Genomic DNA, 22,919 nt, shown 5'->3' on the forward strand with positions numbered 1-22,919 from the left:
AATAGTCATCTTGAGATGAGAAGAAGATAATGCCTTATTGGTATAAGTGAGAGGGTGGCATCTTGTATTAGTACAACACCAATTCTGACTCCGAAGGAATCAGCTTCAATAACAAAAGTCTTGCCAAAGTTGGGTAGTGCTAGTACAGGTGTTGTTATCATTACGACTTTAAGTTCATCGAAGGCAGTGGTGGCTTTGTCCGACCATTGGAAAGCATCTTTTTTCAGTAAGGAAGTAAGGGGTGCATTGATCTTTCTATAGTTTTTCACGAACTTGCGGTAGTAGCTTGTTAAACTGAGAAAGCCGCATAGCGATTTTATGTTCCTCGGGGTCAGTCAGTTCTGCATTGCTTCAATTTTAGAGGGGTCCACCATCACACCTTCCTCTTACATGATATGCCCAAGATATTTCACATTCTATTGAAGAAATATGCACTTCAATTTTTTGATAAAATGAATATGTTCTTGCAAAATTGTCAAAACAAGTCGAAAGTGCAGAAAATGACTTTCAAGAGAAGGGCTGTAAATAAGGATATCGTCGAAGAAAACTAGCACAAACTTATAAGGATAATTTCAAAAAATATTATTTATAAGGCTTTGGAAGGTGGAGGGAGCATTGGTGAGACCAAAGGGCATTACCAAAATTTCGTAGTGGTCGTTGTTTGTTTGAAAGGCAGTTTTCGGTATGTCTTCTTTGCACACTCTTATTTGATGATACCCAGATCGAAGGTACAACTTTGTGAAGACTCGTGCTCCCTTTAATTCATCAAGCAATTCATCTACTATTGGAATAGGATATTTGTCCTTGATGGTTATGCCGTTGAGAGCTCGGTAATCAACGTACATTTGCCATGTTCCATCCTTTTATACGAGGAGCATCGGTGAAGAGTAGGGGCTGCAACCGGTAGGAGGTAGGTTACGCGGTTCATCAAATATATCTGAAAATTCAGCAAGCAAAGGAAGTAGGTTTGGATCTTCAAATTTTGTTGGCTCTCCCTTAGTTTTCTACTCAAGTTATACTAAAAAGTTGCTGCATGCTTTGTGCAAAACCTTCTCCATTCATTGTGTACAAATCGTCGTTACGTCGCCCCCATGTTTCCCGTGCAGTATCACCTGTTTCCCCTTACTGTAAAATTTCATAATTAGTTTCATAAAGTTTCAAGAAATATCACCTAATGTCATCAGTAATTCGATGCCGAGCACGGCCTTATAATCATCATGAGGGAGGAGAAAGAAATCACAACTGTCATGGTATGAGGCTACCGCACCTTAACCTCCCCTTTTATCTCTGGCTTGAGTCCTTCGATGAATGTTCCTCACAATTGATGGTCAGTCCAATCCTGAGCAAGGTAGGATATCTTCTCAAACTTGGTTTGGTACTCTTGAATCGTAGAGGTTTGTTGAATGTTTTATTAGGAACGAGTCGGCACTAAGGGGGGGGGGTGAATTAGTGCAGCGGTAAAATCACGCCAGTTCTGAAAATTTCTTTCGTTTCGTATGATAAAGCCAATTTCAGAAACTTGCTCAACTTGAAAGAATATTCGTAAATGTATTGAAAGTAGTAAGCAAGTAAGGAGGTTTGTAGTAAGATAAATTGCATAAAAGAAAAGGCAAACTGGATTTTTATAGTTGTTCAGTCATCGTGACCTACATCCACTTCGTCAATTCCTCTTCCATCGAGACCACCGACATCCACTATTGATCTTCTTTTAATAGGCGAAGATCAACCTCCTTCTTACACCTCTCTTCTCCTTTTCACAGGTCTAGAAGATAACCTTTACAAGTACACACTCCTCTCTAAATAGAATTCTAAGTTTAAGCTAGAGGAGGGGATTTCTAAAGAGATTTCTACAGCGTTTTCTTATATTTAAACTCTTTGTGCTTGTGTAAGTTAACCAGGAATGAGAGGGGTATTTATAGGCTTCATGTTGATTTAAACTTAGAGCCTAAAAAGGTCTCATCCCAGGTTTCCTGGGTACTGGTGGTACCACCACCGTTCCTGGGCGGTACTACTACCGCAGGATCTACCACTGAGCGGTACCACTGCCGAACAGGGGTGGTACCATCGCTGGCAGCATTACTGCCAGTGGTACCACCCCTAGTAGTATTACTGTCGATGATACCATTGCCCAGCTTAGGCAGTACCACTGCCCAGATTTCCTGGGATGCTATTCCCCAAGCGGTGCCACCACCGGCCAAGGTTTCAACGCCCTAGTTGGGCCTTGAATCCGGCTCAAACCAGTCCATGTTTGGGCCCAGTTGGCTCCCAACAGAGTTGATAGGATTACCTCCCAATCCCAACTCTAATTATGTAATTACTATGATTCCTAAGACATATTCTATGCAAGATAAGTTCGATTTCTTTCGACTAGCTTTCGGTGATCTTCCGGTGAACTTCCGACGATCTCTCGGCAATGTTCTGGCGGACTCCCGGCAAGCTCCTAGACTTCACGACAATCTTTTTGGTGAGTTTCGATGAGCTTCTTTGGCAAACTCCTAGACTTCTCGGTTGGTTCCGATAGAACTTTCGACGAACGTTTGGACTTCCGATGAACTCTCGAACTCCCAACAAAATCGCATTCTTGACTCCGGGACTTCATTTTGCTTTATGCCTTGCTATTATAGTTAATCCTGCAAACACAAAAATATACTTCGATCTAGACAATTATTACTAAGCATGAATCATGTTGTCCGATATGTCATTGGTCCATCGACGCTTCGTCCGATTCTTTAGCGCATCATCCGATCTTCCAGCCTATTACCCAATCGGCCAGTTGACCTCCGCAACTCCGATATCCTTGGTGCAATATTTGCTCTTCTTGGCCCGAAGCCTTCTATCAATACGTCGACCAATCCTCTGGCCCAACGTCCAATCTTCTGACACGTTTTCCTTCTGCCCAACATGATTCTTTATGCTTTAATTGTCTCTCCTTGATCGAAGCATCCTACGTCACTCAAAACACAGATTAAATCATAAATACTTATCAATTGGTTTCATCATTAAAATATGAGATTCAACAATCTCCTCCTTTTTTATGATGATAATCAATTGATGACGGAGTGAACCTTAACTCCCGGAGTTTAAACAAACTCCCCCTATCAATATGCCATATTGATAGAACCTTGAATTCAAGCTGAATTCAAGTCGATGCAAATTTAATCATGAATATTTACAACACGTCATCATGTATAATATGATCATACTTCTCCCCCTTTGCCATCAACAAAAAGGAGAAGTTCTAATTATCAAGTGTTTGAGATATAAGTTCAAATTATTGCATGAAAAACATAATATCAAGTTTTATCATCATGCAATTTGTAAGTTAGAAATTTAGCAAGTATTACATCATGCAAGCTATCAAGTTTTAGATATGCAAGGTAGTAAGATAGCAAGTTTACAACATACAAGCTAGCAAAAATTTCGAAAGCAAATGCAAGATAACAAGCTAGCAAGATACAATGTTTTCCATGAAGCAAGCTACATGAAGTACATTTGCATCTTCTCTTTAGATGTGCTAGCAAGCAAACAAGTTTTTCTCCTTACAATTTGTGAGCTAGCAAATTTTACACATATGAAAGTTGGCAAGATTTGTGCATCTTTTTGACTTATGGAAGCTAGCTATCTCCCCCTTTATCATTGTCAAAAAGAAGGGAAGAATACAATTTTGTATCTCTTTTTCCCTTTACAACAATTTTCTAAATCATGACAAAGGATGAATAATCAAAGATGAAAAATCAAGTTATGAATGTCAAAACAATTTTTCATCATGAATATTTTATCAACATAATATCAAATCATCATTCATAATTACATTAATGTTTCAATCATTATTTCAATATGTTTGTGCATCATTATAGTTTCAATTTACAACATGCACAATTTTAAAACTTTACATATCATCCTTACTCTATGCATGATACTAAAAATAAATCAATCATTATATCATACATGATACTCATAAGCTATCAAATTTATATCATTTTAGAGCATCAAAACAATATCATGAGTATTTTATGCATTTATATCATCAATGTTTTAATCATTATTTCAATCAGTAAAAATGAAAGATCAAGTCTAATATTCGAGAATTCAAGAGAAACCATGATCCATTTTAACAAATCTCCTCTTAAATAATTAACGAAATGAACTCTTAGAAGATCATAATATAGATAAAATTCATTTAATCTTGTAGGAGAACAAGACCTCAATTCTTGCATATAAAATATTATGATTCACATAGAAAATCTCTTCTTTAGTAAAATACCAAGAAAAATCGTAGGAGTACAAAGAAGAGATTTTGATTAAAAAAAAATATCTCAAGTAATGCCAATAAACCAAGATCATGATTTTGATAAAACTTATTCAAATTCAGATCATCAAAATATATCAACATATTTTCAAGAAAATTCAATGAAGACAACGTAAATAGATTCTCATGAGAACTCGATTCATGCATAATGTCTCAATTTTTCATGAATGTCATAAGACATGATTTATTTCAACAAATCTATTCTTTTTATAAATAGCAAAAAGAAATATAAGAGATCAATTGATATAATATTTTGATTCATGCATAAGAAATCTCAAGTTATAAATCTCGAAAAATCAAGATAAAGCTCATTCAAATTCAAATCATCAACTCAAAATCATTTTCAAGAGATTCAAAAAATACAAACATGCATTCATTGATATTCTTTTTTTGAAAGATCGATAAAGTAGAGATCGAGAAATTCTTTAAGAAAAAATATTTTTCTTCCCCCTTTTTTATTTGATTTATTTCACATAAGCATGCCCAAGTTTTTATGCCAAGCAAAAGCATGCATCATCATTTAAAATCAAAAAGTAGATTTCGTTATAAAAACCATCAAGAACAAAAAAGTATAACATATTAAACATAAGGCTTCTTTAAACAAGAGATTTGATTCATCATTTTAATTCCAATGATAATATATTTTCCTTTTTATGTGTTTCATTTTAAATGATTGATTTCAATAAGCATGATCAAGTTTTTTGTATGAAAACATACATCATAGTTTAAAGCTGAAAAGGCCACATTCATTATCGTAAAAATCGATAATCCATAAATCTCAAGAATCATCATGCATAAATTCGAAACATAAACTTATTGAGCATGATATCAAATCATTACTTCAAATGAAACTTGATTTCATTAATCATAGAGCATCTTTAATTAAAATTGAGAAATAATATGATTAATCTTGTTAAGTGTACAAGCATTAGATTTATATTTAACATTTTATTACATTATTACATCATTAAAAACATCAAGCATAATTTCAATCAAAATCGGAAATACACATTATTTCTTCTTGAAAAACATACATAGGATTATTATTAGATTTAAATCTAATATTTTATTCCTTTAACATAAAATATGTAATTTTCATTATCATTTTGAAATTACTAGCATGATCCCAATTTTTATATTTTTATTATATTATTAAATATATAAATTTTAACAAGAAATTCATAAATCTTTTTTAAAAACTAAATTAAAAACAACTCATGAAGAACATCAAGTAGTTTCAAAGTAAACTAAGGGAGTTTCGTTTGAGTTGTTTACCTCTTTGTAGAAAGCCATTAAGGCGTTGTTTGCCACTTCGCCTTTGCTGATTTTCTCTTCGTCTTCGGAGGAGCTCGATTCATCCCAAAGTTCTTGTGCTCATAGCAAGTAGTTGCATTCTTTTTGTTCTTTAATTATTATTTCATGAACTTTTTAAATTTCATAGTGATGAGTTCAAGTTCACTATCACTTGAGCTTATGCTCTAGTGGTCTTCAATTATTCTTAGTCTGAAATCCTTCCTGTTCTTTGGAAGGTGCTTCTCAAGTTCTTCACATGCATTGCATGTCATTTCATAGGTCATTAGAGACCCAATAAGTTCTTCGATCAAAAAAGTATTCAAATTTTTTTATTCTTGAATAGCCGTTATTTTCGAATCCCAATTTTTAGAAAGCGATCGTAAAATCTTGTTAACGAGTTTAAAATTAGAAAAGCATTTGCTAAGAGCTTTTAAACCATTAATGACATCCGAAAAACAGGTGTACATGTCAACAATGGTTTCGCTCGGCTTCATTCGAAAAAGTTTAAAATCATACATTAAAAGATTTATTTTAGAATCTTTTACTCTATTAGTAAAAACCTGTGATTTCGAGAGTGTTCCATATATCGAAAGCCGTTTCGAAAGTAAAAACCTGATTAAACTTGTTTTTGTCTAAGGCATAAAATAGAGCGTTCATAACTCTAGCATTTAAAGTAAATGTCTTCTTCTCCAAATTATTCCAATGGTTCATTAGAAAAGAAGACCTTCAAAAATCATTTTCAACAATATTCCATAAGTTCAAATCCAAAGAAAGCAAGAAAACTCTCATTCAAATTTTTTAATATGTGTAGTTTATCCCATTGAGAAATAGAGGACAAATGAGAAAGTGACCCTCTTGAAAGCCAAAAAGAGCAATTTCTCTTGGGTGTTAAACCAAATGAGAAATACAAGGCTCTGAAACCAACTGTTAGGAACGAGTCTGTTGAATCTCAAATTTTAATAATGAAATCAATTATAATTTGTTTGATCTAATCTATATGTTGAGAAAAGTGTACAGGATTAACTACTATAGTAGTAAGACATAAAGTAGGTGTTGTGTCGGAGTCAAGATTGAGATCACGTTGGGAGTTCGAGAGTTCGACGGAAGTCCGGACGTTCATCGGAAGTTCTGCGGGAACCAACCGCGAAGTCTAGGAGCTTGCCATAGAAGCTCATCGGAACTTGCCAAGAAGATCATCGCAAAGTCCAGGAGCTTGTCCGGAGTCCGCCGTAGCATTGCCGAGTGTTCGTCGGATATTCGCCGAAAGTACGCCGGAAGCTTGTCGGAAGAGCAATTGACGCACCGAAATATGAAGTGCAGTAATTATGTCTTAATTATTATAGTTAGAGCATAAATTAAGTTAGGATTGGGAGGTAATCCCACTAACTTAATTAGGAGCCAATTGGACCCTAAGTTGGGCTGGCTTGGGCCATATTCAAGGCCCAACCAGGACCCTGAATTCCTGGCCGGTGGTGGCACCGTTTAGAAGACTCGGTCTCCCATGAATTCTGGGCAGTGGTAGCACCTGCTAGTCATAGGTGCCCAACAAGCCAATTACGTGAGTGATGGCACGTGTAACTTGATACAGAATCCTTTTTGCTTATTATATTTTGGCATATATCACTTTATAACTATTGCATATATATAGATATATATAAATATATATATATATATATATATATATATATATATATATATTGTGATGTCCTTGGATTTGTGCAATGGGAATCAGATTGTGATGAGATAACAAAAATGAGATCGATTCACCTTTAAACACATATCCTAAATAATCCTTGTCATAGGTTACTCGAGAGAGACATTGTGATAACCGGATAGACTAATATGCTGTATACACATCCATATGATGGATGCAACGGGTCTCTATTGAATCTCGTATTTTGATGATGAAACCACTTGATATGTGTTTATGTTTTAATCTATGTTTTAAGTGACGTAGGATGCTTTGATCAGGATGAGACAATTAAAGCAAGAAAAATCATGTTGTGCTGGAGGAACATGCTAGAAGATTGGACGTCGGGCCGGTGGATCGGTCGACGTATCGATAGAAGGCTTCGGGCCATGGACTCGGGCATCGGGCCAAGAAGAGTGGGTATTGCGCCAAGGATATCGGAGTTGCGGAGCCAACTGGTCGATTGGGCAGTAGGCCGCAGGAGAGGACGATGCGTCGAAGAATCGGACGAAGCGTCGAGGAATCGGACGAAGCGTCGAGGGACCAATGACATGCCGGACAACTTGGTTAATTACTTAGGATTAATTGTCTCGATCGAAGTTTTGTTTTACATGTGTAGGATTAACTACGATGGATATAAGACATGCAGTAGGAGTTGCTCTGGAGTCAAGACTATGATCACGTTGGGAGTTCGAGAGTTCGACGGAAGTCCGGACAATCGTCGGAGGTTCTGCGGGAACAAATCCGAGAAGTCCAGGAGCTTGCCAAAAGAAGCTTGTCAGAATTCGCCAAGTGGGTCGTCGCAAGTCCAAGAGTTTGCCGGAAGTCCGCTGGATCATCACCGAGGGTTCATCGGATGATCGACGGAAGTTCGTCGGAAGCCCGCCGGAAGAAGCGATTGACGCACCGGAACAAGTTGTAGTTAATGTCTTAAGAAATGTCGTAGTTAGTATGTAGATTAAGTTAGGAATGGGAGGTGATCCCATTAACTTAATCTGGGGATAATTGGGCCCTTGACATACCCAAATTGGGCCGAATGGATCAACACATTCGGACCAGAATTACTGATAGGCGGTGGCCCCGCTAGGGTCGGCGGTGGCACCACCTAGGAGAGGGTCTCCCAGGAAAGCTAGGCAGTGCAACTGCCCCAGGCAGGCGGTGGCACCGCCTGGGCTCAATCTCCGAGCGAGACTGGACGGTGCAACCGCCCCTGACAGGCGATGGAATCGCTTGAGCTCGGTCTCTTAGTCTCCTAGTGAGACTGGGTGGTGCAACCGCCCCTGTCAGGCGGTGGCACTGCCTAGAGGCTCAATCTCCAAGCTACCAGGCGGTTGTACCGCCCCAGTCAGGAGGTGGTATCGCCAGGACCCTAGAATTCCGGGAGATGACAGATTTGAGCTCCAAATTCAAACTAGTTTGGGGCCTATAAATACCCCTCTCATCCCTGGTTAATTCATACAAGCACAGAGAGCAAAAAAGGAAAGAAATGCTTTAGAAATCAGTTGAGAAATCCCTCCTCTAGCTTAAGTGTTAAGATTCTGTTTTAGAGAGGAGAGTGAGTGCTTGTAAGGATTGTCTCCTAAACTCAGCAAAAGGAGAAGAGGGGTGTAAGAAGGAGGTTGATCTTCGCCTAGTAAAGGAAGATCGTTAGTGGATGCCGGTGGCCTCGACGGAAGAGGAATCGAAAGAGTGGATGTAGGTCACGATTAACCGAACCACTATAAACTCTCGTCTTCTCTGGTTTACATTTTATTTCCTGCTATTACCTTACTACAAACCCCTTCAATAGATTACTGCCTTCAATACATTTACGTATGCTTTCAAGCTAAGTTTCCGAAATCAATTTTACGTCGGAAACGGTTTTTATCGTACGAGAGATTTGACGAAGTTGACGTTTTTATCCGCTGCACTAATTCACCCCCCCCCCCCCCCCCTCTCTTAGTGCTCTTGATCCTAACAATTGGTATCAGAGCCCGGTATTTCTCATTTTGGATTTATACCCGAGAGAAATGGCTCTTCATGGCTTTCAAGAGGGTTTATCGGTTGTTCGTCCACCATTGTTTAACGGATTGGACTACACTTATTGGAAAACTCGAATGAGTATTTTCTTGATTTCTATGAATTTGTATTTATGAAATATTATTGAAAACGGTTTTCAACTTCCCTCTAAACCGATGAACGAATGGTCGGATTTGGATAAGAAGTATTTTTCTTTAAACACAAAGGCTATGAATGCCTTATTTTGCGCTTTGGACAAAAATGAGTTCAATCGGACTTCTATGTGCGAATCAACTTTGGATATTTGGCGAACACTTGAAATCATGCACGAGGGAACTAGTAGAGTCAAAGACTCAAAAGTTAACATTTTATTGCATGATTTTGATCTTTTTGAATGAAGCCGAGCGAAACCATTGTTGATGTGTACACCCATTTCATGTATGTCGTTAATGGTTTAAAAGCTTTTGGCAAATGTTTCTTAAATTTTGAACTTGTTAGTAAAGTTTTACGATCACTTTCTAAAGTTTGGGAATCAAAAGTAACGGCAATACAAGAAACAAAAGATTTAAATATTTTTTCACTTGAAGAACTTATTGGCTCATTGATGACATATGAAATGGTGCATAATGCACATGATGAACATGATGAACAAAACAACCTTCCAAAGAACATGAAGGATTTGGAACTCCAGACAAATGAATACCACTTGAGCGATGACTCAAGTGATGAGGACAATGATGAACTTAAACTTCAAACACTAAATCTTAATAAGTTTATTAAATAAAAATCTAAAATAAATAATGAACTTGAATGGAGGAAGAGACCAAAGAAGAACACAAAGTGGGATGAATCGAGCTCCTCCGAAGATGAGGAGAAAATCAAGAAAGGCGATGTGGCAAACTATGCCTTAACCGCTTTCAATGATGAGGTAATCGAAATCCCCCTAATTTATTTTGAAATTACTTGATGCTTTCATGATGTATTTTCTTTTTTAGTTTAGAATTAATTTTCTTAAAAATTACACGTTTAAAAATAAAAATACAAAAATTATGATCATGCTAGTAATTTCGAAAATGATAATATTGCATATTTTATGATAAACAAACAAAATGATTTTGATTGAAAATATGAAATCATGGTTAAGAAATAATAATGTTTATCATGTTGATTTCCATTGTTATTTCTCGATTTTTATTGAAATCATGTTTGATTTAAAGAAATGCATAATGATATAATATTAAATATTTTGATACCATGATTGACAATTTTATGCATGAGATTTTAAGTTATACATGATGATAAGCATGTGTTATTTTCATGAGTGTATTTGAAAAACATATGGCAAAAATGTGTCCGAATGCATGAACTTATTAAAATCATTTTTCGGACGTTCTTAATTCATTCACTTAATTGCTATGATGAGAACTTTACACTATTACATGCCTTAATAATATGTTGGAAATTATATGTTTTGGATACAAACATTTCCATGATCATGAGCATGTTTTATCTTCATGATTGTGTTTGAAAATTTATAGCAAAACCATGTCCGAATGCATGAAAGTGTTAAATTTTATTTTCAGATTTTCTTGATCCTAACAATTCAGTTTTGAAAATATATTGATCTTGATTTGATGATTTAAATGAGCTTTATCTTGATTTTTTGAAATTTATAAATTGAGATTTCTTATGCTTAAATCAAGATTTTATATGCATGAATTAATATCTTGTTCTCTTACAAGATTGAATGAATTCTATCTTTTTCATGATCTCCTAAGAATTCTTTATGTTGTTTATTTAAGAGGAGATTTGTTAAAATGAATCACGGTTTCTCTTGATTTTTTGAAATTATAACTTGAGTATTCATTTTATAAATCAAGATTGTTTATATGTTCTCTCATGACATCTTTTAAGGCTTATGACTTGAATTTTGTTATGTAAAATTCTTTGAATGAATGAAATACATCTCATCACTTAATAATTCTTCTTGATATTCCTTATGTGATGATATGAATACATGAAATATTCATTAATTTGTTTTGATAAGAAGTTTCGATCATGCATGGTAGGATGTAATTTGACAAAATTGGTACCATCATGATGTGAAATAAATGATGATTTGGAATCATGTATTAATGATGATTTTATGATTTGGTATGATGCATGCAATGATAAAATATTCATGAATTTGAAATGATGCATGCAATACTTATGACAATGATGTACATGATATATTGCATATGATGTGTATCATGAATACTTTACATGATGAATGTTTGGTATCATGATCAACCTGTTGATAAATGCTTAAAAATTTTAATGTTTGAGTATTATGTATGATATGCTCATTAATGATGATTGATTTATTTTTCGGTATCGTGAATGAAAAATAAGGTTTTTGAAATTGTGTATGTTTTAACTTGAATATATAATGATGCACAAATAAGATTGATACTTACCTTTGTCATAATATGAAAATTGATATAAGGGTCTTCCCTTCTTTTTGACAATGACAAAGGGGGAGCAAGAATTTATAGCGTAGACATCATGAAAAGAGGCAAACTAGCTAGCTTGCATAATTCAAGTTGAAAGCAAAAATTGCACTTCTTAAAAAAGAAGAAATTTCTATCTTGAACATTACCGATAATTGCTAGTTTGAAATCTCAAGAAGAAGCAAAACATCCTAACTTGCACATCTAGCAAAACTTGACAAACTTGCATATTTCAAGAGGCAAGAGTTCTTTCTTGAACATCTCTAAATTGCTAGCTTGCATGTTCTAAAATGTTGTAACATTGCTAGCTTGCAAGATGTAGAGCTTGCTATCTTGAACATCTTAAGAAACAAAAATTGCAAAAGTGCTATCTTGCCTATCTCAAGAAGCAAAACTTGCTAACTTGTGTATCTTGCAAAGTTGACAAAATTTACATATTTCAAGAAGTAAGAGTTGCCTTCTTGAACATATCTAATTTGCTAGCTTGCATGATGTAGAAGTTGCTATCTCAAAAGAAGCAAAAGTGCTATCTTGTATATTGTAAAACTTGCATATCTAAAACTTGATAGCTTGAATGTTCTAAGCATGATGTAACACTTGCTAAATTTTCTAGCTTCAAATCTGTATGATGATAAAACTTGATATTATGTTTTTCATGCAATAAGTTGAACCTATATTCCAAACACAAGAATAGTTGGACTTCTCCTTTTTGTTGATGACAAAGGGGGAGAAGTATGATGTTGTGCATAAGTTTATGTATAAGTTCATGATGACGTGTTGCAAGTATTCATGATGAATATTGCAATGACTTGAATTCGGTTTGAATTCAAGGTTCTATCAATATGGCATATTGATAGGGGGAGTTTGTTTAAACTCCAGGAGTTAAGGTTAACTCCGTCATCAAGTGGTTGTCATCATCAAAAAGAGGGAGATTGTTGAATCTCGTATTTTGATGATGAAACCACTTGATATGTGTTTATGTTTTAATCTGCGTTTTGAGTAATGCAGGATGCTTCGATAAGGATGAGATAGTTAAAGCAGGAAAAATCATGTTGTGCCGGAGGAACATGTCAGAAGATTGGACGTCGGGCCGGTGGATCAGTCGACGTATCGACAGAAGGCTTCGGGCTGTGGACTCTGGCAATGGGCCAAGAAGAGCGGGAATTGTGCCAAGGATATCGAAGTTGCAGAGTCAACTAACCGATTGGGCAATAGGCCGCAGGAGAGGACGATGCACCGAAGAATCGAACGAAACGTCGAGGGACCAATGACCTGTCGGACAACTTGGTTAATTGCTTAGGATTAATTGTCTTGATTGAAGTTTTGTTTTACATGTGCAGGATTAACTATGATGGATATAAGACATGCAGCAGGAGTTGCTCCGGAGTCAAGACTATGATCACGTTGGGAGTTCGAGAGTTCGACGGAAGTCCGGACGGTCGTCGGAGGTTCTACGGGAACAAATCCGAGAAGTCTAGGAGCTTGCCAAAAGAAGCTCATCGGAAATCACCAAGTGGATCGTCGCAAGTCCAGGAGTTTGCCGAAAGTCCACAGGAGCATCACTGAGGGTTCATCGGATGATCGACAGAAGTTCGCCGGAAGAAGCGATTGACGCACCGGAACAAGTTATAGTAAATGTCTTAAGAAATCTCGTAGTTAGCATGTAGATTAAGTTTGGAATGGGAGGTGATCCCATTAACTTAATCTGGGGGCAATTGGGCCCTTGACAGACCCAAATTGGGCCGAATGGATCAACCCATTCAGACCAGAATTCCTGCTAGGTGGTGGCACCGCCCAGGAGAGGGTCTCCTAGGAAAGCTGGGTGGTGCAACCGCCCCAGGTAGATGGTGGCACCGCTTTGGCTCAGTCTTCGAGTGAGACTGGGAGGTGTAACCGCCCATGATAGGTGGTGGAACCGCCTGAGCTCGGTCTCCGAGCTCTACCAGGCAATGCAACCGCCCTAGTCAGGCGGTGGCACCACCAGGGCTCAGTCTCCAAGTGAGATTAGGTGGTACAACCGCCCCTGTCAGGTAGTGGCACCGCCTAGAGGCTCAGTCTCTTAGCCGCCAAGCGATTGTACCATCCAATCAGGAGGTGGTACCGCCAAGACCTCGGAATTCCAGGAGATGACAGTTTTGAGCTCCTAATTCAAATTGGTTTGGTGCCTATAAATACCCCTCTCATCGCTGGTTAATTCATACAAGCACAGAGAGCAAAAAAGGAAAGAAACGCTATAGAAATCAGTTGAGAAATCCCTCCTCTAGCTTAAGTGTTAAGATTCTGTTTTAGAGAGGAGAGTAAGTGCTTGTAAGGGTTGTCTCCTAAACCCGGTAAAAGGAGAAGAGGGGTATAAGAAGGAGGTTGATCTTTGCCTAGTAAAGGAAGATCGTTAGTGGATGCCAGTGGCCTCGACGGAAGAGGAATCGAAGGAGTGGATGTAGGTCACGATTGACCGAACCACTATAAACTCCCGTCTTCTCTGCTTTGCATTTTATTTCCTGCTATTAACTTACTGCAAACCCCTTCAATAGCTTACTGCCTTTAATAGATTTACGTAAGCTAAGTTTCTGAAATCGATTTTACGTCGGAAACGATTTTTATTATACGAGAGATTTGACGAAGTTGACGTTTTTATCCATTGTACTAATTCACCCCCCCTCCCCTTAGTGCTCTTGATCTTAACAGTCTCATAGTTGCTCGTGTAGAGACACTAGGGATACAGTACAAGTGCTCATTAGAGAATGAGTTCACTGATTGATCCGCTTACGGAATGCTGGATGGTTGATGATGTCTTATTGTCAGACAGCGATTTCATAGTCCTAGTGATATATCTGGTCCTTAGACTTGAGACACCAAGGATATCCTCTATGAGTACTCCACTTTTTATTGGGAGTGATAGTCGACCTTACGAGGGCTATTGAGTGTCGATAGAGGATCATCCACTCTCGACGTCATGAGAGGAATATCCCATTTGTTCTTGCTCAGACAAATCCCTGCCTAGGGTCATTCAGGTTGAGAGAAAGAGTTCTCTGAGAGAATCCTATTAGAGTGAGACTCGAGTAGAAACCATATGGGTCTGACAGCACTATGCTCGATATACGGTCTTTGGGATATTAGATGGATGAGGGACTATAGGTACACGGTAACTGAGGATAGACAGGTCCAATGGATTGGATTCCCCTGCATCGTTTGGCGAGTACGGCGTAGTGACCTAGTACGTCTATAGTCGATGAGTCAAGTGAATTATTATAGAGATAATAATTCACTGAGTTAGAAGGAGTTCTGACAGGTATGACTCACGGCCAGCTCGATATTGGGCCTAGAGGGTCACACACATATGGTAGGCATTGCGATGTATAGAAATTCGGATATGAGATATTCGACGGAGCCCTTATCTTATTGGATATCCAATAAGCCCCTGAATTATTGGATCTCATGGATGAGATCCAATAAGAGCCCATGAGAGATTATTGGATATAGATCCACTAATCTAAAAGGCTTGGGTTATTGGATGCAGATCCAATACCCACTAGGCGAGGATCCATTAGGGTTTGATAGGGGACTCTATAAATAGGAGGGATTTAGAGCCTCATAGGCTAAAGCCTTTGCTTGCCTCTCCTATTCTCCTTCCCCTCTCCATCTCAGAGCAGGCCTGGAGTTTTGAGGAGCGTCATCACATCCCTGCTGTGTGGATCACCGCTAGAGAGGAGGACGCTTGACCTCTTTTACCCTCTCCTAAGGATCTGTAAGGAAATAGGGATATACGATCTCCCTAGATAAAAACAATTTATTCTATACGCAGTTTTTCAGTTTCGCGGATTTTGCACACCAATCTTCGCACGACGACGAACATCTCTTTGGGAATTGGGGATTTTTTTTTTCTTGTTCTTCCGCTGCGCATGTGATGTCGCCCCCAAAGATTTTCCCAATAGCGGTATCAGAGTCAGGTTGTTCGTGCAATAGATTTGTTTTAAACTGTGTGTGTTGTGTTTTGGAAAAGCTTTTGACGTCAAAATCGTTGAAGCAAAAGCAGAAAAGGGCAGCAACTATTGCTGCCGTCGCAGATGGCAGCACTGGCATCTGTGCAGGCAGGCAGCCTGTAGCAACAGTCGCAAGGCCAGCTACGCCTGTGGCTGCAGCTCCCGCGGGCAAAAACCCAACAGGGACGGTCGCCCGGCGAGGCAACACCGCTTGCGGGCCCTGCCTCACGGGCAGAACCGTCCGCGGAGGCGGCGGCGCCCGCAGGGGTGCCAAGCTGCAGGGGCAGCACTGCCCGCAGGCGTGCCGCCTGCAGGCGAGGGCAGCGACCCCGCCCTCCGCCGCACAGCCCACCGCCGGTAGGGTGGCGGAGGCGGCGACAGCAACAACATCAAGGGAGGATGAGGGCATTAGGGTTTTTTGGGGTAAAAGATAGTTTTGCCTCTCGAAATTTGAGAAATTCCAGTTTTTGTCTTTTGTCTAAATTATAAAAATACCCTTAGGAATTAAGAAATTTCCTATATGTCCCTGATTTCATAAAATACTAATTAATTAAAAATTTAGTTGATTATTATTTTTATTATTATCTAGTAGTCCTACATGATGATGATTATTTATATATGTGATGTATGATGTGTGGACGGATGATTATGGACCGTGTGATATGTGTACTTGTGATTATTATTATTAGGGTCTACGAGCCTCCATTATATTTCTCGTTTATTGTCGGGCCTGCGTGCCTATGATTAAGTTGTAATCACATGAAGAGGTGCAACGGGAGCGTGGATGCGATAGCGGGACCCACGAGACGGATAATCGCGAGGCATAAAGATGCATCGAGATGTCGATGGAACCGATGAGAACGAGATGGATGATCACAAGGCATGGAGATGTACCGTTGCACACATAGATCTTGATGTGAGTGATTAGGCCTACTGGCTCGGGCCTAATCACTTTAGTTTGTGGTCCATGATCATCTGATGTGATTGCTTATACACATACTAGATATGTATATATATTTACATACGATGTAGATATATATTAAATATATATTTGTGTGACATGTCATATTAGGAGACCAAATCATAGAAATATCTCTCTCGATAATATTAAGTCGGTAAACATGAGGTAATTAGATTGACCCACATGGCCTTCCATCGTTCTAAGGAGGAACCGATTCTCGGTGTAGGTTGAGTTGGTCGAGTCCCTCGAGACTCACCTATATTGCGATTCGCTATCTTGCTTATGACATAGAGATGTCACCGGTGACCTAAGGACATGGTATGCTTGGTCGAGTCCCTCGAGGGTATATCATCAAATCAGACTCATCTTGTAACGAAGGTGTTGACTTAACCGAGCATCATGGTTGGTCGAGTCCCTCGAGACCATGGTGATTTGGAGGCTGAACCAGACGAGAATCACAAGGAGTTGTGATCGGCAAGAGTTGCCTACCTTTTAGGCTTAGTGTGATTGGTCGAGTCCCTCGAGGTTACACTAAGACACTGATTGAATCCTGATCCTCACTAGAAGTCTGCTGGAGACTTCCATTTCACGTGCTGAGGGTGTCCCGTGACTCGTTAGTAAAATAGTGGGAGCATATTAAGATAGAAGTCCATATCTTGATAGTTTATTTCTTGTAAAATCTACATGTTATTCATTTCTACTGCATCTTTATTTTAAAAAAATGTCGCTTTCAAATCCCTTATGTGGCATACTTGATGTCAACCGCCTCACTGGTCCAAATTATACGGATTGGCTCTGTAACTTGAGAATTGTTCTCACGACGGAGAAAATCGTGTACGTCCTTGATATAGTGATGCCTACGCCCGAAGAAGGGGCAAGCGAGGATGAGATCGCTCACTACGTGAAGTACCATTGATGACTCCACTCTTGCTCAATGCTATATGTTGGGCTCTATGACTCCTGAGTTACAGAGACAACATAAAAAGATGGATGTCAGATCCATTCTCCTACATGTCAACAAATTGTTTGAGGAACAGGGAAGGACTCAGTGATATGACATATCCAAGAGCCTCTTCCGTGCTAGGATGACTGAGAGGGCACCGGTTCAGAACCATGTCCTAAAGATGATTGAGTGGATAGAGAAACTCATAGGTCTAGGAATGGTCCTAGTGGATAACTTATGTGTGGACATTGTGCTTCAGTCCCTACCATATTCCTTTTCATAATTCATAATGAATTTTAATATGAACAAGCTTGAGGTGACTCTCCCAGAGCTCCTCAATATGTTGAGTGAGGTAGAGAGTACTATTAAGAAAGAGAAGCCAGTTCTCTACACTAGTGGGACCAGAAAGAAAAGGAAAGCAGAAAAATTCCTTAAGAAGGGAAAGGGCAAGGGCAGACCAGGTAAAGCAAAGGTAGCTAAGAAAGACCCAGCAAAGGACAAAGGCTAGTACTTCCACTGTGGTAAAGATGTGCTAGTCATAGGTGTCCAGTAAGCCAATCACGTGAGTGATGGCACGTGTGACTTGATACATAATCCTTTTGCTTATATATTTTGGCGTATATCACTTTATAACTATTGCATATATATATATATATATATATATATATATATATATATATATATATATATATATATATATATATATATATATATATATATATATATATATATATATATATATATATATATATATATATATATATATATATATATATATATATAGTGATAACCTTGGATTTGTGCAATGGGAATCGAATCGTGATGAGATCACGATAATGAGATCGATTCACCTTTAAACATATATCCTAAATAATCTCGGCCATATGTTACTCGAAAGGGACATCGTGATAACCGGACAGACTGGTGTGCTGTATACCCGTCCATATGATGGATGCAACTAGTCTCATAGCTACTCGTGTAGGGACACTAGGGATACAGTATAGGTGCTCATTGGAGAATGAGTTCACTAATTGATCCGCTTACGGAATGTTGGATGGTTGATGATGCCTTATTGTCAGACAGCGATTCCGTAGTCCTAGTGGTGTATCTGGTCCTTAGACTTGAGATACCAAGGATGTCCTGTATGAGTGCTCCACTCTTTGATATCATACTTATAGGTTTGGCTATCCCAGATCTAGTACAGCTGGTCATTAGGAGTGGTAGTCGACCTTACGAGGGCTATTGAGTGTCGATAGAGAGTCATCCACTCTCGGCGTCATGAGAGGAATATCCTATATGTTCTTGCTCAGACAAATTACTGGCCAGGGTCATTCGGGTTGAGAGAGAAAGAGTTCTCCGGGAGAATTCGATTAGAGCGAGACTCGAGTAGAAACCATATGGGTCTGACAGCACCATGCTCGATATACGGTCTCTGGGATATTAGAGGGATGAGGGACTATAGGTACATGGTAACTGAGGATAGACAGGTCCAATGGATTGGATTCCCCTATATCGTTTGGGGACTACGACGTAGTGGCCTAGTACGTCCGTAGTCGATGTGTCGAGTGAATTATTACAGAGATAATAATTCACTGAGTTAAAAGGAGTTCTGACAGGTATGACTCACGGTCAGCTCGATATTGGGCCTAGAGAGTCACACAAATATGGTAAGCATTGCGATGAGTAGAGGTTCGAATATGAGATATCTGACGGAGCCCTTGTCTTATTGGATGCAGATACAATACCCACTAGGGGAGGACCCATTAGGGTTTGACAAGGGGCCTCTATAAATAGGAGGGATTCAGAGCCTCATAGGCTAGAGCCTTTGCTTGCCTTTTATATTCTCCTCCCCCTCTCCACCTTAAAGCAGGCCTAGAGTTTTGAGGAGCGGCGTCGCAGCCCTGTTGTGTGGATCACCGCTAGAGAGGAGGACGCTTGACCTCCTTCACCCTCTCTTAAGGATCTGCAAGGAAACAAGGATATACGATCTCCCTAGGTAACACAATCTACTCTATACGCAGTTTTAAGTTTCGCGGATTTTGTGCACCAATCTTCGCACGACGACAAACATCTCTTTGGGAATCGGGGATTTTGTTTTCTTGTTCTTCCGCTGCGCATGTGATGTCGCCCCCAAGTTTTCCCAAGAAGATGGGCATTGGAAGAGGAACTGCAAAGAGTACCTTGTAGAAAGGGCAAAACAAAAGCTTGATGAAGCTTCAAGTACATATCATGAATGTAAATGTGTCCAAGAGGAAACGAGATGAGATGAACAGTGCATACTTGTGGCATTGTAGGCTAGGTCACATCAATGAAAGAAGGATTCAAAAGTTGCTAAATGATGGATATCTAGATCCATTCGACTATGTGTCATATGCAACTTGCGAGTCTTGCCTTCGTGCAAAACTTACCAACTCTCCATTTAGTGGAACTGGAGAGAGAGCCACTGAGTTGTTGGAACTCATACATAGTGATGTATGTGGACCCATGTCAACTCATGCCATTAGTGGTTACTCCTATTTCATTACCTTCACTGATGATTTCTCAAGGTATGGATATGAGTACTTAATGAAGTACAAGTCCGAGGCCTTTGAGAAATTCAGAGAGTATAAGAATGAGGTGGAGAACCAGACTGGAAAGAGTATCAAAACTCTTTGTTAGGACCCTTTTTCTAAACTTTTGAATAATGTTTGTTGAGTCTGTTTAGTCCAATTGTTTATTGAGTCGGTTTGGTTCAGTTAGAGTCAAGTAGAGGTCTATTTAATATTTATTTATTATTAGAGTTCAAGTCCTGATGGACTCTGGGTGGAACTCTATAAATAGGGATGTAACTGCTTCTTTTCAGTAATCTATGAAAAATACTATTATCTTTAGACAAACCCTAGGAGATCGATCCCTTCAAAGTGATCAAGGAGGGCCGATCCCCTTGAAGAGATCAAGGAGGGCCGATCCCCTCGAAGCGATCAAGGAGGCCGATCCCCTCGAAGCGATCATTATCATCCCTATTCCTCCCATTTCTTCCACAATAAGACTTTAGGGTCTTATCATTTGGTATCAGAGCTTACGATAAGACTTTAGGGTCTTATCATTTGGTATCAGAGCCTACGATAAGACTTAGGGTCTTATCATTTGGTATCAGAGCGGCGATCCTTGGCGTTCTTGCTGCAGTGTTGCCGTTGTGTGAGGAAGGGTGAAGCCAACAGCCACGAACGCCGATCCTCTCAACCGAGAAGGAACATTTGCGTCTTGGTCAACGACCACCATTACCTCATCTCCACCGTCGTCGCTATTGCCCCGCCAGCAGTCGTCACCACCGCCGCTGCCCCCTTGCTGCAGTTATCTTCATCTTCATTAAAAAAAAAAAAAAAAAAAAAAAAAAAGGAAAAGAAAGAAGAAAGAAAGAAAAGAAGAAGAAGAAGCCGCAGCCACCACTGCTTTCCCTGCCGGACCCCTGCTTCCGGCCAGCCCAGCCGCCGCCGCTGCTTCCCGGCCGAGGGATCACCACTGCCGCCGCTGTCGCCCAGCCAGCAGCCACCGCCGCCGCCGCTGCCCCCACCCGGCCATCGACCTCTCCTCCTCGCTTCCCCATCTCACTCGAGCGAGAAGGCCTGCCGGCGCCGATCCCAGCCAGCGGACCACCCCATCGCCGCTTCTACCGTCGGCGACGCTGCCCTAGTCCGCCATCGTGCCGCCCCCCCCGCTGCCAGCCATCGTGCGACGACCGCCGCACGCCTCCCAGCAGCCGATCCTCCTTGCTCTGCATCTTTTGTAACCGAAACAGGGCTATCACGGCAACTCACATCTGCTGCCCTTGGTTCCAGCCGCCGACGTCGCCTCGAGTGCCGTCGCCATCGCCTTCCAGCCGCTGCTCCCCCGTGCGACGACCGCCGCTCGCCTCCCAGCCGCTGCTCCCGCTCGCTTCCCAGCCGCTGCTTCCCCTTGCTCTGCATCGGTGGTGACCGAAACAGGGCAGTTACCACCGTCGCAGTCGCGGGTCCCCTTGCTGCCGCAGTCGTGGATCCCTTGCTGCTGCGAACGCCGGTTGCCACCACCGTCGCCACTGCTGCCCAGCCAGCGACGACGCCGCTCGCCGCCCAGCCTGCCACGACCCTCGCTGCCTCCTTCTCCACCGACGCCGCTGCGCTCCGGCCAGCAACGACTGCTGCTGCTAGCCACCGCAGCCTTCACCTCAACCCCCTCGATCTGCACCGTTGCTGCAGTCCACCTTGCTCTGCATCGTTGCCGCAGCCTCAACCCCGGCCGCTTCAACGCCACCTCCCTCTTGTTCTGCCTCCGCTGCTGCAGTTGTCGGTTGCCATCATCGCAGCTTCAACACGGCTGCTCGGGGATTGCTTCCTTGGGTCACAACAGTCGCAATCGTCGTCTTTCAGCCTCGGTGCTCTCATCTCACGCAGTGACACAAACACAGGGTAGCTACTCTTCCTCTAACGCAGCGACCACAGCACTGCCTTGGCGTCCACCTCCTTGGCAACTTCGCATCGATAGTGTTGATGCCCTTGACCCGACACCAAAAACAGGAGTTGAGATTACAGATTTGCACTCTTACGCGATGGCCACTGATAACTCGGTGAAAGTACAAATGGAAGCATTGGAAATCAGAATTGAGAATCGACTGCAAAAAACACTTAATGATTTCAAAAAGAGCCTAATGGAGAGCCTCAGCAAATTTCAACAAAATGTGGGCTCAAGTTCTACGTTGCATAGATCTGAAAATATAGGAAAAGGGCCCCAACATTGTGACACAAATTACTCATACATGAAGATGGAATTTCCAAGATGGAAAGATGGAGATTCGACCAATTGGATCTCTAAGGCAGAAATTTTTTTTCGTTTTCACAGAACCCCAGAAGAATCCAAGGTAGAAGTGGCCTCAATCCAGCTCAAGGGAGATGCACTCCGGTGGTACGATTGGTATGAAACTTTCCACGGAGTTCCTTCGTGGGAGCAATTCAAAAGAGGACTTCTTGTTCGCTTTGACCCATCCAAATATGAGAATGTTGATTGCCAGCTTGCCAAAATTCGTCAGACTTCTACAGTGTTAGAATATAAGAGTAGGTTTGAAAAATTATCAAATCAAGCTAGAGATTGGTCAGACCGACAACTTCTGGATACATTTATTGAAGGGCTTATTCCAAAGATCCGATGTGAAGTTAAGGCTCGTCAACCTCGCACTATGATAGCTGCAATCTCATTTGCAAATCTATATGAGAAAAAAATTAGCAAGGAAATATCAGC

Source organism: Musa acuminata, chromosome BXJ2-10, assembly GCF_036884655.1.
Source record: "Musa acuminata AAA Group cultivar baxijiao chromosome BXJ2-10, Cavendish_Baxijiao_AAA, whole genome shotgun sequence".
NCBI classification, from domain to species: Eukaryota; Viridiplantae; Streptophyta; class Magnoliopsida; order Zingiberales; family Musaceae; genus Musa; species Musa acuminata.